Here is a 12,149-nt window from a genome sequence, read left to right on the forward strand (position 1 = left end):
AAAAAAAAAAAAAAAAAAAAAAAAAAAGAAGTATAAACAAGATATACAAATAAATAAAACAAAATGGGGACCTCCGGGTACATTTCCTGAGCACCACTGAGCGTGGCCTCTCAACTCCCTGAGGGGCCGAGTGTTTCCGGGGACCCCAGGGGGGGTGCCAGTAGGTTCCTTCCTCCCAGTCACAGTTTGCTCCCCTTCCAGCCCACACACAGAACTGCAACCAGAAAGGCTGGTCTGTTCGTCCTTCTCTGAACCAACTGTGACACCTTCTGGCATCCCCTCCCTGGAGCTGTCCCCCACGTCCTCTCCTGGGGGCTGTGCACGCAGGCCCAGTCCAGGTGCCCTGGGGCTCCAGCCCGTGGCTCAGGTACTCAGGGCTGTCCCGAGGTCACCGTGGAGCCATATACCGTCCACGAAGGGCACAAGCAGCCACCCGATGGAGGTTTTGCAGAAATGCAGCGCAGACCCACCATAAAGCCTCGACCACTCTGTGCTCCACAACCTAGGGCTTAATAAAGAGGAAGGCGCAGCTCAGCACAGAGCACCAGAAGGATTCAGCCGCAACACATGGCTGACCAAACCGGCAAGTGGCCACACAACGCAGCGACCACCAAAGCAGACACCAAAGCAAATCCCACCCCAGCACTCACATGTGCACGCTGCAAAAGCGACACAGGTGGTGGGTACAGCTGTCATTACTCTTACTAACTCCAGATAAAGTAAGAGTCCAAGTGTCTAGAACTCCATGGGGCCGAACAATACGTCTAACCAGACTTGTCACTACTCTCCTTCTCCCTTTCCTTTTTATTCACCTTCAGGTAACATCCTGATCTGGAGAACCCAATTCACACACAGCAGGAACCTCCCCCTTCTGGTAAGAGAATAAACAGAGATATCAAGACTCTAGGGAGCACAGAACCTCTAGAAACATCAATAATATAAATGAAAGAAAAACATAAAGTTAATTTCAATAAATAGAAAGTTGGATAGATTTCTCTTAAAGCAGCAGCCCTACCTTGGCTGTCTGCAGGAGTGTTTTTAAAATGGTGATATGCGGAGGAACAGTCAGGAATTACATTTTATCAGTAACTTTTAAAAGGAAACATTACCAAAAACCTCGTTAGAAAAGAAAACTTCATCAGACTTCCTGATGGCAAGTGTGGATATGATCAGAAACCAATGTAACCATTAAGTAGGAATAATTCTGGAGCACTGTGTTGTATACTCACATGTACAGTGTGGGTGATAGCCAAAATATTAACACCAATATCTCATATGGCACGAGTTCCAGTTGAGCAGAGTGGAAACTCCAGTGTGGATGGCTCCTGGCCATGACCAATCACGGTCCGAATCAGCTTTGTCCACTGTAAAACAATCTAGCCTGGGATTTAGCTCAGTGTTCCTGCCACCTGCCTCTTAAGCGCTAGGTCCCAAGTTCGAGCCCCAGTACAAAAAAAAAAAAATTTACCCTGTAAAACAATCTAGGCATCATCCAACAGTGGCACTGAACAAATCCCTTAGTTATCCACTGTGGAACTGAACACAAGGTTCAATTACAACAGGACAGGTAATCTGAGGTTGAATATCTTAGTGACTTACAAGTGAAGTTGGAAGCCGTTTGCAGAATTCTTTTGCCAAGCTCTGACTGACTTTCCAGGATGAAGTTTGAAAAAGCACCCTGATGGTGATTTTATCCTCAGCTCTAAAGAGCCCAAGAAGAGAGTGACATGATGATCCTGTTAAGCCCCAGGAAAATCAGTGTTTTAAACCCACGACTATAAGAAACTCTTGGAATGAGATAAGTGGGTTTATAGGTAAATGATGGGGTACAGCTATGTGTTGGGAAGGTACGGAGAGAGGAGAAGAGAGAATCTTTTCCCAAGTCTTCAGCGTGATCTCCAAAGGAAGGAGACTGCTTGTTATCCCAACACAAGGGGGACTTTATTGATTCTACGAGAGATCAGCCTGGCTGGATGAAGCAGGAGGAGGAGTAAGATTCCATACTCCATAGTTCAAAGCAATGCTCATTTTTCAGGCTAGTTTTTGTCTCAAGGTGATATCTTCCTAGAATCAGGCACTCACGCGGTTTTATTTCATTTTAAGTATTCAGCTAACAAGCAAGGACATGGCATTAAATACATACTGAATTTTTCCTGCACTAGTATTCAAAGTCAGACCTCCGGGAAAAATAATACTAACCTGACAAGGTGAAACAAACAAGCGAGTCTCTCTCTCAGTCTCTCTCTCTCTCTCTCCTCTCTCTCTCTCTCTCTCTCTCTCTCCACTTTAATATGTCTGAAGCTTTATCTTCCCCCCAGTCAGATGCCATTCATTTTGCCGGCAGTCATTTCATTTGTCAGTTAAAGTATCTGGATGTTACAACCTTGCCTGTTGCCCTCTCAGAAAATTTCAGCTCTCCTATCTTCAGGAGAGCTTTAAAGAATTTCATTTTATAGCCAGAAAAAACAAAACAAAACAAAACAACAACAACAACAACAACAGGTGAACAGGAAGACTTTTCCTGGAGCCTCGGGTCCACAGCCACAGCTGAGAGCTGCTGTCCCCACCCTCAGCACCTAGGGACCTCAGTAAGCACCCAGCATGGAGCTCTGTGCTTCAGACAGCCCTGAGAAGAACCCTTAGGGCAGCTTCAGGTCCATTATCTAAAGTGTGAGTTCTGAATCTTTACAGACAGCTGTGTTTCATTTCCCAAAGCACCGTGAGTCAAATCAAATATCACTCATTCGGAAGTTTCTTGATGGGAAGAAGGAACATCTTAAAATCATTTCTGGGGAAAACAAAAACACCTCTACCACAAAGAATGTTCCTTTAACAGCACTGGGGGAAATGATCTCACACAAGCATGTCTCTTTGTGGGGTATTTAAGATACACAGATATACGCTTGTCAGAAAGGGAACATCACTGGCAGTTTACTCTACTGCAAACCCACCCTTCCAGGTCTAGAACCTGTAAATACACCCCTCTGTCGGCGCATACAATGAGTTACTGGAGTAAACTAACAAGGATTTGTCCGAACTGCTTTTATCCTCAAAGAATCAAAGCCACTTACATTTCCTCACGGAAACCACCTGCTATAACTGACGCTGGGAGAAGACACATTGGCTCAGCTCCCTGTTACGAGGCTCCTTTGTTTGCTGGCTTCATCTGAATCTGCCGTTCCACAGGCCGATATTTCATGCAGCTTTCTCTTCAGAGATGAAAATCATCTCAGAGGACACAGAGATTCTAAATGCTCCCCAGCTTGAGGGCGCACAACCAAGAACGGCTGTTTTGCTTTGCCCAGTCTTAGGAGAGAAGCTGCCACAGGCCAGGATAAGAAGCAGCCCTTCCCATGATAAACTGATTTCTCCTCCCCTTGGGAATTAGTCACTGAGTAACCTCTGTCCACATCCAACCACAGGCTATCACGGGGTGACTCAGTCCCTCAGTTACTGCTTACTGGGAAAACACCATGAAGCCAAGACCAGCACGCCAAACTCATTCTTCTGCCAGGCCCTGGAGTTGAGGGGATTGGCAAGTGAAGGTGACCTGTGCCTCTTCCTCCCTGCCACCGGCTTGCAGGAGGCTGTGTACTAATTAACCAGTGGGTTTCCCGCGCTGCACTCTGGGTAGCAGCCCTTCACCAGTCGGTGCAGCAGCGGGCAGCACCCGAAGTCACTCTCAAAAGCATATCCAAGAGGAGAAGGAAAGGAGGAGAGCACTGGCCACAGGGACTGAAAGAGGAGAGTCCCAAAGGCAAGCCAGCCCTGGAGCAGCCCCCAGGCAAGATGGAGTGGCGGAGTCAGCTGGGCGGCTCCCCAGGGAGCTCCCTGCACAGCAGCTGTCAGCACAACCACGCCCTCCCAGGGGACAGCGACACCCAGTGGCGTGCAGTGCAGCGCCTCTCCAGGAGACGGCTCACACAGCTCTCCGCGGGGCCAGGTGTGGCCGAGGCCAGGCTAGGACAGCCGAGGGATCGGGGAGCAGAGGTAGGCTCTGCTGGATCGGGCTGGTGTCTCGCAGCCCGCAGGGACCAAGTAAGAACCCATGCTGTCCCAGTGGGAACCCCGGACGAGCCACTCGACGCCAGGCTGGCCTCACGCCACACCTAACGACCACGCTCCGGGCAGCCCGTGCACATTCTTCAGACACTTGAAGGCTTTTAGAGGTTGTTCTCGCTGACCAAAAGAATCCCATGACGTCTCTCAAGTCCAAGGGCAGTCAGCGTTGCAGGCTTTCTGAAAAAAAAACTGTTTACTGCCACTAAATCCCTCCGCGGTTATTAAGGGAGAGGAACCACAGAGGGAGTGACCCCCCTCAACAGGTCTCATTAGAAACAATATTTGGACGAAATGGTTGTAACAGATGCCACCTAAGAGGTCAGAAAAGAGAAGGAATGCAAAAACCCTTGTTTTGATTTTTTAATCTAATCACTGAGGTTTCTTATTTCTCGCCAGGCGCTACGGGGAGCGCAAGCTATCAGCCGAGGCATCTGGTCTACATTTGCCAAGTTTAGTTTCTTCAGTGCACATGGGCTTTCCAGGAAGGGCGATGCCGGGGCCAGCCTCCCTTGCGTCCCATCAAGCCCAACTCCACCCCTACCACCCACACCCCCGAGTCCTTTTTATGGCACACAAGTGGCTAACGGGCACGTCCCCGGACTTCTGGTTTACCTATGGTCTCAACGAGCAGGCCTGCCTGTGCCAGGGTCTGTGTGGGAAGCGGCTCAGGGCACAGGACACAGAAGCAGTGAGCTGCTTCTCAGTGCTGCTGGGCAGAGCGAGTGGATCACACCACGTTCAGTGATCCCGTGTCTGTCAGCCCAGGGAGCAGTGGCTTCCGTGGACCCTGTCCCCATGGGATTGGTGGCTACTCTGAGTCAGCTCTGGCTCCCCTCTCCCCTCCCTCCTTGGCCTTCCTCAGAGGAATTTCTTTCATTTTCAGGATGCTCCAGGGCACTGACTGCAGGCCCTGGGCTTGGCTTGGTCCTCCCTGCGGCAGTGATTCCCTTGCAGGAGTCCGCAAGGAAGCCCAATTCTCCAGTAAGCAGGACTCTCGCCCCAGAGACAGGGTCGGCCCTGGTAGTGGTGAATGAACCAGACCAGTTAATTTCCTAAACAGTATCCTGGTGCCATATATGGGACCGACTGCCTTCACGGGACTGGGTCGCACGTGGGAGAAGGGTCCATGCAGGAGAGCGCTCACTGCACGTCTGGCTCAGTCCAAGCACACTCAATGGCTGCCAGCACTGCTCTGGGTGCAATTACTTCCAGATCCGCCCTCTTTGGGATGCCATAACCTTGGTGAAATTCTTCTTCCGAGCAGTGGGTAAGGTGTCTCACCACTCACTTCCCTCTTCCTTCCCCTGACTAAGGCTTGGAGTAGAGTGGAAGCCATTTCTCTCTTTTGAGGTAGTGTTAAGAACGGACACGCGAGTGAATCTGCAGCATTACCTCAATAGGAAATAATTTTTCTGCTCTGGTAAAGCCAATTGTATTGTGAAATTTATGCCTAATTATCTCTTCTTATTCATTTCTTTATTGGCTTAAAATAACTATGTATGCTAAAAGAAAATCCAATATGTTCCTATAAACATAAAGATGATATTGTAAAGGAAAGTGGTTATTGTGTTGGAAGCATTTCAAATTCATCCTGTTTGTGCTGTTAAAACTGCAAAGAGGGGCCTGGGATTTAGCTCAGTGGCGCCGCTGCCTGCCTGGCAAGCACAAGGTCTCGAGTTTGATCCTTGGTACACCACCCCCTGAAAAAGAACTGCAAAGATGAGTCATTTGTAAGGGCTTATTCACCTGTTAATGTTTCATGCGATCACAAATGGAATGTCTCCCAGACACGACACAGCAGACTGTTGCCAAAACTATTGGATTCTCAGGAAGGACAGGGCCCAGTCAGCAGTCAGCTTATGGCTACATTTAAGAAGAGTACTATTTTCACAAATATTTTGCTAGGAGGAACTCTGACCAATTCCTCCAGCGCCAGACCTCGCGGACAGGCCTGTGCCAAGCGGTGATTAAAGAGCTCAAGTCTGGAACAGAATAAACAAGTCATGTTATATAAATCATTTCATGTCCAAGTCCCAATCAATAACTGCTGAGCTTCAGGACAGGTAAAAGAAAAATGGGCTTCTCCTACGGATGCTCCACCTTCCTTTGGAGCCTCTGTGTTACCTAGGCCAGGACAACCTCCTTTTGATCCGGAAGTAGTTAGTTTATAAGCTGGTATCTCCTTTCAACTACCTGCAACCGAGGAACAAAGACTCCTTTCTCTTCCTTATCTCCATCTCCGCCCTTACACCCACTTCAGGGATGAATCTGGTTCTTTCATGTCAGGCTTTTGTACTTGATTTCCTTTTAGGATTTCCTAGATCTGTTGCTGGTACAGCATTTACCTTGCTCTACTGTAGCTTTTCAGTGCCTTAGGTTTTAGCTTTCTTCTCAGAACAGCTCGTGAATCGCACCACAGAGAATGTAATCTATTGCTTTATTTACTTATCATGCTTTTTATTCTACCAGGAATTTTAAATGTAACCTCTCAACCTGAAGTACACGCTGATAATCATCAAGCACTCTGCAGTTTATGAAGTAATTTCAGCAGTGATTTTATTTCACAGGGCCAGAACTCAGTGAAATACTCAGGACAGGTGTTACCGTACCCATCAGAGCGGTCGGAAAATGAAATGCAGGGACTGAAACCCTTGCCCAAGGCCACGCAGCTAATGAGGACAGTAGCATCCCCTCGTCCAAGCCCCACAATGGACACCTGAAAGTGCATTGTACTGGACCTGCTATAGCCTATATTTTTTCCTCTACCTACAAGCGTTTGATAAAGGTTAATCTATAATTTAAGCGCAGCAAGAGATTAACAAGGATAACAAAACTGGACACCAATAACAATATATCCACTCAAAGTTACTTAAAATGTGTCTGTCTGTCTCATACATCGGAACTTTCCATGTAATATTTTCAGACTGCTATTGACTCGGGGAACTGAAACGAGAAAGTTACGGATTGGGAGAAGGACCACAGGGGGCAGCCGGAACCAGCGTGGGCTCCCTGGTGTCGCTGCTCCCTCTGCAGGACCCTGAGTGTTCAGCCCAGAATTCCCGCCATGCCTTCCCTTCTGGGGCCCTGGGTTGACTCACTGGCTTTATGGCCTTTGGTGTGCAACATGGCGAACTCTACCTGAGAAAAACCTGTCTTGCTTCAGTCATAGGTCTGGATTTTCACAGCAGAGGAAGGGAATGGCGGCGCCGTGTCAGTGGGTGCTAACTGTCCAGGTAGTCTGCTGACTTACATTCGGTTTTATTGTACTTGTCTGAAAACCGGTCTCACAGTTACATGATTAATTATGTATTAGTTATACATAACTAACAGAAACCAGTATACATTATGCTTTGCGTACACTTATATAATACTCGATGGTTCTCACTGTATGGTGCCACTACATCACGATGTGTGCCTATGAATAAACGTGTGTGTGTCTGTGTGCCTATGTTACCAGCAGTCGCAAACTCCAGATTCGTTCTGGGCTAACCCAGAATATCTGATGAAAACTCCTTAGCACTGTGGCCCCAGGTCAGCTGCAGGTTATCATTCCCAGGACTCATCTCCGAAGAGGCTTCCACCGTGGACAGGGGTGGGGTCCCCACCTCTGTGGCCTGTGCTTATCTTTCTCTGCATGAGGGAAACTGACCCAGGTGATCATGTTGACAGCGAAGAAAGTTACACAGAGCATTACGGGGCTTTAGGGTGAGCACAGAAAGGGCACAATATTAAGAGTGGATATACACTGGGTTGATAAGGAGAGATCTAAACTTGCCCAGTGAGTTGGGGATAATCTACACAGAATCCCATTAGAGGAAACAACAGGAAAGGCATTGATGAGTGATAAGTGTTAACTCCAAAACCAAATCTCCATTTACAGTGTCCCCCACCCCACTGCACGACTTGGGGATACAATGAGGACCTCAGTGGATGCCCCAAACCATGGGGAGCACCGGGCCCTCTCTGTATGCACTGCTTTCATCTCATACACGCACCTATGATCAATTTTGATTTATACATTAGGCACAGGAAGAGATCACCAACAGTTATTTATAGACCTTAGCTTGGCATACGATTGCATTTTCCTTCCTTAGGCTCAGCACTTTCACCTCTTCACCGAATGGAAGCACTTTACAGCCTCCTTCTGGCACAGCCAAACTGCCAGCATCACTATTTTTGTGCTCTGTGGCCCGCACTCATTAAAACAAAGGTAACATAGACACAAATACTGCAACGCTTGACAGGTGCTCTCACAACTGAGATATCGGCTAGGTGATTGCTGGGCAGGTAGTCTATACGGCCTGGATACTTTGCACAGAGGGCAGATTCTCATCCGTGGCTGAACGGAAAAGGTGCAAGAGCATCACACTGCTCAGAAGGGCATTCAATTAAAAACTGATGAGCTAGTTATTTCTGGAAGTTTGCATTTACTATTTAGAACCACAATTGACTATGGTGTTCTTCAAATCTCTGAACTCCTGTTCCTCTGATAACTTGTGCCTTGTGGCCTCGAGCAGACTCAAGCACTTCTTACCCTGGTGTCGCTGGTAGGTTTGACTCCTTTGGGCCTCCCTGCACCTCCCCTCCCTTTCTCCTCACAGATTTGCTGGAACCAACTCTGCAGACCTGAGTGGCCATCTCCACCCTTCTAGTGGGTGATTATCCCACTGTGTGCATTTTGTCCTGTCTTCTTACCCATCTCAGTAGTATGTGTACTGGTTCTGATACCAGGAACCAGACCAGAATAGACATATAACGCAAGGTGTCAGCATAGGATGCCTTCGATGCTCTGTTATTTTGATCCTCACCTGAACAATATTTGACAATGTGTCAGGGGAAGAAGGAAGGCTTGTATGAGGGAAGACCCCCAGAGGATAATAATTCACACATCATCAAGTTCAATTTCTCCTCAAAATAAACAAAAGAAAATGATGGAGTTTCAGATCCAAACTGCCCTGGGAAGAGTTACTTGCTCTGCTCTTGACAGAAACATTCAAATCCAGCAGTTGCATGGGAACCCCAGATATACTGAGTGTGTAAGTTGGAAAAATGTTCATGGACAAGACTGGAATCAGACGCTGTGCGTTATGAAATTATGTAGGGTCACAAGTGGAAAAAGGGAACTGTACCAGTTCTCACCAGGTACGACAAATGCTAAGATGGTGCGGTTTTACAAAGTAAATGAATACACCTGTGAAAGCCCATACGTTTTCCTTGGGTTCAGGTGGCACACAGCACAACAGCACCTGCCAGTTTTGGATGAGACCCGTGGCTTTGAATACTCGACATGATATTCCCCAGTCAGTGTAGCCAGATGGGAGGGAAGAGCACCAGGGAGGTAATGTGGAGCACTGTGTGGCCCAGGTGTTAGCTTGTTTATTTGTAAACGAGACGTCCAGTCAACGCTTTCTCCAAGGCCCCTTCTAATGATAACATTCTGTGGGTTCATGAAATATTTACTGAGTAGCCACTATCTATGGTCAGTCCAGCAGTAAAAGTGATGAGGGAAAGGCAATCTGCAAGACATAATTGCTACCTTTGAAAGCTTATGTGCTGGCAGGGAAAATAAGGTTTGTACAAGAATATTAAAAATAACACGCGGAGAGTCTAGGAGCGATTTCAGAGCTATGGCTACAGTGGATACCAGAAATAATCTGCTGGGAATCTCTTGGGCCGACAGCTCTTGCATCCCCTTTTTGAACAGTGGTAGTGTCCTGGATTACTTTTCAGAAAGAAGTAATCCTTTTTATGTCAGGTCATGTAATAATGAAGTGGTCCGAATGCAGAGGCTAACACTAGAACACATCAGTCAGATGGCTGGAGTTGAGTACATCCTTTTACATGCCCAAGAGCCACTTCTCTTCATCATTTGAGAAAGCAAGAGTGGCAGTCCCCTGCTCAAGCTATCCCTCTTGCTGATGACTGTCTCATGGCTGGGGTGATTTATCAGGCACCAGACTTGGGACCTGTTATAAACTCCAGAATGCTTAGCGCAGTGCATGACATTCAGGCAGCTTTTGATGAAGCTATGCCTCATTGTTGCTATCATCCTTCCAGAGGGTATCGGTGGCACTTCAAAGATCATGAAGAACAAGGTGAAGTCAAACCAAAAGCGAAAAGAAAAGAAGAACCAAGCCCTATTTTTCAGAGCCAGTGCGTGGATACTTTACTTGTAGAACTTAGACAGAAATTTCCACCTAAATTTGTGCAGCAAAAATCTGAAGAAAAGCCTGTCCCAGTGGATCCAACAAGGAAAGAGGCAGAACCTGCACCAAGAAACTGTACAGTCTGAGGAGAAAGAGACCACAAAGAAAGTCTAACAGACACTGAGCACTAAAGGCCCACCTGAGACAAGGATAAGACTTCAGTGAGTATGGGACAAAAGAAAAGCCTACAAGACTTCCTCTTTTCAGTTATTATACCTCAGTACTGTTCTAGGCTTTTGAGCTTAAAAACCCTTTTTCACAACCCTCTCATTTGTATGGAATGTGATCATTCTTTAAGAAAAGTCCTTATTTCTGTCTTGCTGTGTGAATATTTATGTATCTTTTGCAACCTTTCCTCTACTGGACTCGAGTAGTCTACGTACTCACATGTGTACCCGCATTATATTTAAAGACAAAAGTAAAAGTATTTGTATTAAAAGAATTAGACAAAACAAGAATCGCTCCAATGAGAGCAATGGACAAACATTCTTGGAGTCTATAGAAAAATGAGTCTTCTGGCTGACTTGGTCGGAGAAGACTTCTCTGAAGAGGTGAGGTTTAAGTAAGCCCGTGAATTACGAGTACAGTTTCAGTAGCTAAGAAAGAGTTTGCTTTCTTAGATATTCTAGGGAGGAAGGAAGACGCCTGAGGCAAGAGGGGGAATGCCAGGTGCCCAAGGGACAAGAGAGACTACCAAGGCCACCCCAGAGCAGCTCCAGGAAGTGTTTCTCCAGCTTTAGTGTGCATGGCCATCACTGGGAAGGTAAAAGACCACTCGGGCTCCTGGGAGCCGCGTAGAGCCTGCAATATGGATTTGTGCCACATTCCCAAGGGACGGTGCCCTTCCGGTCCAGGGCACTCACTGACAACCTCCTGAGGACAGGTGGGCAGCAGTGCAGGCTCACTGAGGTCTTCATTCCACTCTGCCCTTGGCAAAAGCCTAACTCAGGAAGGTGGCACTTCCCGCATTTAATAAACTTTGCGTGCCAATCACAATTTCCTAGACTTTTTCTGTCAACCAACTCTCCCAGGAGAGGATGAAAACAGAGGTGGAAACTAGCATTTTTGGAGAATTCCTATACTCTGAATGTTTCCCAGAATTACCACCTTTAGTTCCTCGCTCATTCCGATCAGATAAATACTACCATCCCTCGCTTGGCAGATGACGAAATGAGTGCCCTGGGACCACCAGCATCTTGTTCAAAGTCAAATTAACAGGGCCAAGGTCTATGAAGGGCCAGAACAATCTGGAGTCCAGAAACCAGCGTGGAGGTCTGACCTGCACTGTCTGCTCCTCAAAGAAGAGCAAGGGATCAAGGGCCACAGAAGATGAATATTAGTTCTGTACAAAATCAGGTCCAGGGCTCTCTGAACAAAGCCATCTCAAATGACTATCACAATACTCCTGGGAGAAGGCTGAGGCAGACCGGATGACAGCAACACCATCTACCAACCGGGCGGGTGTCTTCCAAACAATGACACCAGGACTTCCATGCACCCGGGAGAGTGCTCTATTTCAAAGGAATACCTTTGTGTTTTCAGTTCAAATATCAAGTCAGCCAGCCTGTGAGCAGGAATGGGAAATTTGAGATGGTCAGTAAAAACACTGCTTTCGCCTTATTTGGATAAACAACAGCCTCAAAGACATCCAGTTTGGGCGTTGTGCATGCCCGAGGGTGAGCTCGGCAGGCCTGTCTGCCCAGGCCCTGCATGCCCCACCCTGCCCGGCCTCGCAGCTGGACCGGCTTTAGTCCCTGCAGCCCCTCGGCTGCCAGACGGCCTCCCTGTGTCCCAGCTGGCAACTTGGGGACTTGCAGCTCTCCTTTTCCCAAATCCCTGCATTCCTGAAATGGAGCAGCTCATTAGATCAGGGAAGAATCC

General features: G+C 47.5%; 1 protein-coding gene and 1 pseudogene across 15 annotated transcripts in view; one reads left to right on the forward strand and one right to left on the reverse strand.

Annotated features, from left to right (window-relative positions):
• The window catches only part of Kiaa1217 (KIAA1217 ortholog), a 674,425-nt gene that overhangs the window by 61,383 nt on the left and 600,893 nt on the right, over positions 1–12,149 (reverse strand). Inside the window, exon 1 of one of the 15 annotated variants that reach the window (XM_010619813.3) lies at positions 3,072–3,349. The exons of 13 other annotated variants lie outside the window; for them this stretch is intronic. The gene's annotated coding sequence lies outside the window, so the exon portion shown is untranslated. Of the gene's footprint in view, positions 1–1,229; positions 1,358–3,071; positions 3,350–12,149 lie in introns of those variants that run through there. One more of the 15 variants, XM_010619815.3, reaches the window with a different exon arrangement.
• LOC104859281 lies at positions 9,690–10,433 on the forward strand (annotated as a pseudogene).

Source organism: Fukomys damarensis, unplaced genomic scaffold (assembly GCF_012274545.1).
Source record: "Fukomys damarensis isolate Sample0158 unplaced genomic scaffold, DMR_v1.0_HiC HiC_scaffold_37, whole genome shotgun sequence".
NCBI classification, from domain to species: Eukaryota; Metazoa; Chordata; class Mammalia; order Rodentia; family Bathyergidae; genus Fukomys; species Fukomys damarensis.